Consider the following 6,253-nt stretch of genomic DNA (forward strand, 5'->3'; position numbering starts at 1 on the left):
GAAACCCATCCAATGCGATGAAATATGACAGGGAGATCCGTCTAGGGCGATGAAATATGACAGGGAAAGCCGTCCAGGGCGAAGAAATATGATAGGGAAACCCGTGCAGGGCGATTAAATATGACAGAAAAACCGTCCAGGAAGATGAAATATGACAGGGAGACCCGTCCATGGCGATGAAATATGGCAGGGAGACCCGTCAAGGGCGATGAAATATGACAGAAAAACCGTCCAGGGCGATGAAATATGACAGGGAGACCCGTCCAGGGCGATGAAATATGACAGGGAGACCCGTCCAGGGCGATGAAATATGACAGAAAAACCGTCCAGGGCGATGAAATATGACAGGGAAACCCGTCCAGGGCGATGAAATATGACAGGGAGACCCGTCCAGGGCGATGAAATATGACAGGGAGACCCGTCCAGGGCGATGAAATATGGCAGAAAAACCGTCCAGGGCGATGAAATATGACAGGGAAACCCGTCCAGGGCGATGAAATATGACAGGGAAACCCTTCCAGAAGTTGAAATATGACAGAGAAACCCGTCCAGGGCGATGAAATATGACAGGGAAACCCGTCCAGGACGACGAATTATGACAAGGAAACCCGTCCAGGGCGATGAAATATGAAAAGGAAACCCGTCCAGGGTGATGAAGTGTGACAGAGAATCCCGTCCTGGGCGATGAAATATGACAGGGAAAACCGTCCAGGGCGATGAAATATGACAGGGAATCCGTCCAGGGAGATGAATTATGACAAGGAAACCCGTCCAGGAAGGTGAAATATGACAGGTAAACCCATCCTGGGCGATGAATTATGACAAGGAAACCCGTCCATTGCGATGAAATATGACAAGGAATCCCGTCCATGGCGATGAAAAATGACAGGGAAACCCGTCCTGGGCGAGGAAATATGATAGGGAATCCTGTCCAGGGCGATGAAATATGACAACGAAACCCGTCCAGGGCGATGAAATATGACAGGGAAACCCGTCCAGGGCGATGAAATATTACAGGAGACGCGACCAGGGCGATGAAATATGACAGGGAATCCCGTCCAGGGCGATGAAATATGACAGGGAAACCCGTCCAGGGCGATGAAATATGACAAGGAAACCCTTCCAGTGCGATGATATATTACTGGGAAACCCGTCCAGGGCGACGAAATATGACAGGGAAACCCGTCCAGGGCGAAATGTGACAAGGAAACCCGTCCAGGGATATGAAATATGACAGGGAAACCCGTCCAGGGCGATGAAATATGGCAGGAAACCCGTCCAGGGAGATGAAATGTAACAGGGAAACCCGTCCTTGGCGATTCAATATGACAAGGAAACCCGTCCAGGGCGACGATGTACGACAGGGAGACCCGTCCAGGGCAATGAAATATGACAGGGAAACCCGTCCAGGGCGATGAAATATGACAGGGAGACCCGTCCAGGGCGATGAAATATGACAGGGAGACCCGGCCAGGGCAATGAAATATGGCTAGGAAACCCTTCCAGGGCGATGAAATATGACAGGGAAGCCCGTCCAGGGCGATGAAATATGACAGGGAAACCCGTCTAGGGCGATGAAATATGACAGGGAAGCCCGTCCAGGGCGATGAAATATGACAGGGAAACCCGTCCAGGGCGATGAAATATGACAGGGAGACCCGTCCAGGGCGATGAAATATGACAGGGAGACCCGGCCAGGGCAATGAAATATGGCAAGGAAACCCTTCCAGGGCGATGAAATATGACAGGGAAGCCCGTCCAGGGCGATGAAATATGACAGGGAAACCCGTCTAGGGCGATGAAATATGACAGGGAAGCCCGTCCAGGGCGATGAAATATGACAGGGAAACCCGTCTAGGGCGATGAAATATGACAGGGAAACACGTTCAATGTGATTAAAATTACAGGGTAACCCCTCCAAATTAATTTAATCCATGTTAAGCGCTAAACCTAAGTGAGTCATTCAGCGCAAGACGTGTTGGAGGCTCGATCCTCCGTCTGGTGAGCGCCAGACAGACGCGCTTCCTATTTGTACTCGCCTAGATGTTCAGGTAACCCCTCCATAACCAGGGAATATGAAAGGAAAACCGGTCAAGGGGAATTTATAATGAGAAGGAAACCAGTCCAGGAAGATGAAGAATGACAGGTAAACCAATCAAGCATGATTGAAAATGAAAAATAAACCTTCTTTGATAATGGTACGTAAGAGTGAAACCCCTTTAAAGCGATGGAGAATGGCAGGGAAAAACCGTTAAAGGGAAACGAAATTGACAGGAAAAGAAGTGAAGGGGGATTTAATGTGACAGTGAAACCCGTCCTGCGCAATGGAAAATGACCGATTAACGTCCAAGTCATTGGAATATTACCGCGGAAATCCTTGCAGTGTATTGGACAATGACAGGAAAACCTGTCAAAGACGATAGAATATGATAGGTAAACTCGTTCATGGAGATTGACTATGACAGGGAAACCTGTCCGGGGAGATTGACAGTTAAAGGGAAACCTCTGCAGTGTGATGGAAAATGACAGAGACACTCATCCATGGAGACAGAATGGGACAAGGAAACCCGTCCATGACGAAGGGAAACGACAGGGAAACCAGTCCAGGGCGATTTTAAATGTGTGAGAAACCCATCGTGATTAAAGTAAAATGACGGGAAAACAAGACGAGGACGTTAGAACAGGACAGGAAAACACGAGAAGGACGAAGATAATGTGAGGGAAACCCATCCTTGGTGATGGAACCTTATAATACACTCACTGTATCTTCAACATAATACATTCACTGTAGATTCACTGTAATAAATGCACTACAACTTCATTATAATAAATTCGCTGAAGATTCACTGTAATAAATTCACTGCATCTTCACTATAATACATTCACTGAATCTTCACTACAATATATTTAATGCATATTCATTATAATACATTCACTGCATCTTCACTATAAGATATTCACTGCATCTTCTTAATAATACATTCACTGCATCTTCACTGTAATACATTCACAGCATCTTCACTGTAATACATTCACTGAAGATTCACTGTAATACATTCACTGCATCTTCACTATAATATATTCACTGGATCTTCACTATAAAATATTCACTGCATCTTCTTAATAATACATTCACAGCATCTTCACTATAATACATTCACAGCATCTTCACTATAATACATTCACTGAAGATTCACTGTAATACATTCACTGCATCTTCACTATAATATATTCACTGGATCTTCACTATAAAATATTCACTGCATCTTCTTAATAATACATTCACAGCATCTTCACTATAATACATTCACTACATCTTCACTATAATACATTCACAGCATCTTCAATATATTACTAATAAGTTCCACAATACATATATTCCAGCCTCACTATAATCTCCAAGAGAGATATATTATAGTAGGTTATACTGGTAATCTGTATATCTTGTTACTCTTGTTAATATAAACATCAGTAATGGATTCATCAAATAAATACAAGTGTGTGCCAGACAATGCTGCTAAAAGGAAGAGAGAAGAGGAAAATTCTCTGTTTCCTCCATCCAAAAAATCTAATGAAGGAAAAATGAGCAATAACACTTGCTGTCAGGACATGAGAAATGAGACAAAAATAAATTATGAAACTCTTCTTTCTGATCTATTCGTCAGTTCTTCAGATGAATCTTCTGAGGACGAATCTCTGGATAAGAAGTGTGTGCCAGACAATGCTGCTAAAAGGAAGACACAGGACGAACATTCTCTGTTTCTTCCAGCCAAAAAATGTAAGGAAGACAAAATACGGAACAATAATTCTGATCTGGAAAACGAAAATGAAGCCAAGTTAAATTATGAAAATGTTGTCTCTGATTTATTCATCAGTTCTTCAGACGAATCATCAGATAGCGAATCAACGGACAGCAAATCCACTCATATCAAAACCACTGATAAGGGAGCCAGTAAAGATGAGATAGATAAGAAGGAACTGGAGGAACTTGAACGGCAAGGACAACAAATTCTGGAACTTGTCTTTGCTGATGAAGACAGCTATCGTGATGATAGTGATGAAGATGATGATTTTTATTTAGAACGTGATGAACCAGAGCCTGATAGTGAGACTGAGAACGGTTATTATTATAGTGACAGTAACGACGACGATAGTGACATTATCGAGGACGATTATTATGGCAATTCTGATCCAGAAAATTATGATGATTATTACCTGGATGATTATTGAACGGAAAAATATTGAAGTTACGAGGAGATTGAACAAGAATATTGAGTCAGTTATTACCGCTGTGATAATAACTTTTAAGTTATACATTTTACATTTAAGTTATATGTTTTTTATTGTGTAAGTTTAATAGTAAGTTATATTGAAGAGGAAGTAATCTATCATGGATGATAGATGGAAGCAATCTATCATGGATGATAAATGGAAGTAATCTATCATTGATGATAGATGGAAGTAATCTATCATGGATGATAAATGGAAGTAATCTATCATTGATGATAGATGGAAGTAATCTATCATGGATGATAAATGGAAGTAATCTATCATTGATGATAGATGGAAGTAATCTATCATGGATGATAGATGGAAGTAATCTATCATGGATGATAGATGGAAGTAATCTATCATGGATGATAGATGGAAGTAATCTATCATGGATGATAGATGGAAGTAATCTATCATGGATGATAGATGGAAGTAATCTATCATGGATGATAGATGGAAGTAATCTATCATGAATGATAGATGGCAGTAATCTATCATGGATGATAGATGGCAGTAATCTATCATGGATGATAGATGGCAGTAATCTATCATGGATGATAGATGGCCAGTCTGTTAAAAAACTATATATGGAAATGTGTTTAAATTAGAGTGATGGAGAGAGAAGGTAAGAATATTATAGTGGAGATGTTAAAATATTATAGTGGAGATGTTAAAATATTATAGTGGAGATGTTAAAATATTATAGTGGAGATGTTAAAATAGCAGACGTAATTTTTAGTGAAACAAGTGATGGAGGTTCCATCCTCAGTCTGCTTAGTTTAACATCTTACACATCCTCAGTCTGCTTAGTTTAACATCTTACACATCCTCAGTCTGCTTAGTTTAACATCTTACACATCCTCAATCTGCTTAGTTTAACATCAATTCAATTCAAAGTTTATTCTCTATAAGGATTACAATGCTGAGTTTACAGAATTTGGTTATTGTGTGGTTTACATGTAGTAAAATAATGATTACAGAGTGTACCACTAGAACACCTAGCATGGCTAGGCATTTCGGGCAGACTTAGTTTAATTCTTAATTTTAAAATATTACAAATTATGAGGTAAGTTGGTATTATGGCTAAGTGACTAAATACTAGTTTGTGAGTTTAGCAATGTGAATGCTTTTGTTTTGGCACAATACATAGTTTCAGTATTGGAGTATCACAGGATTCATTATTTTAAGATTGAGATTAATACTACACGAATACAACCAGGTGGTATTCGTGTAGTTAGTTGACGGGGTGTATCAGGGAGATAAGATGTTTTCTAATGGTAGTTTTGAAGGTGATGAATGTGTCTGCAGTTCTAGAGTTCTCAGGTAGGGTGTTCCAGATTTTAGGGCCTTTGACATACATTGAATTTTTGTAAAGGTTTAGTCGGACACGGGGAATGTCGTAGAGATGTTTGTGTCAGGTGTTATGCCTGTGGGTTCTGTCACAACTATCAAGAAAGCGTTTTAGGTCAAGGTTAATATTGGAGTTTAAGGTCCTGTAGATGTAGATTGCACAGTAGTAAGTGTGGATGTAATGAACAGGGAGTATGAAGAGTGGGGGGGGGTGTTGCCAGGGATGGGATTTAGTGATTATTCTTACTGCAGCTTTTTGTTGGGTTATTATTGGCTTTAGGTGTGTTGCTGCAGTTGATCCCCAAGCACAAATAGCATAGGTGAGGTATGGATAAATAAGTGAGTGGTATAGTGTGAGAATAGCATTTTGCGGCACGTAGTATCGTATCTTGGAGAGGATCCCAACCGTTTTGGATACTTTTTTGGTTATGTGTTGAATATGGGTGCTGAAATTCAGGTTGTTGTCAAGGTATAGGCCTAGGAATTTGCCCTCATTATGTCTGGTAATTAGAGCGTTGTCGATCTTAATGTTAATTTGTGCATCTCCTGCTCTGCTACCAAACATAATATAGTAGGTTTTCTCAGTGTTAAGCGTAAGTTTATTGGCTGTCATCCAAGTCGATATTTTGAT

Source organism: Cherax quadricarinatus, unplaced genomic scaffold (assembly GCF_038502225.1).
Source record: "Cherax quadricarinatus isolate ZL_2023a unplaced genomic scaffold, ASM3850222v1 Contig304, whole genome shotgun sequence".
Classification (NCBI taxonomy): Eukaryota; Metazoa; Arthropoda; class Malacostraca; order Decapoda; family Parastacidae; genus Cherax; species Cherax quadricarinatus.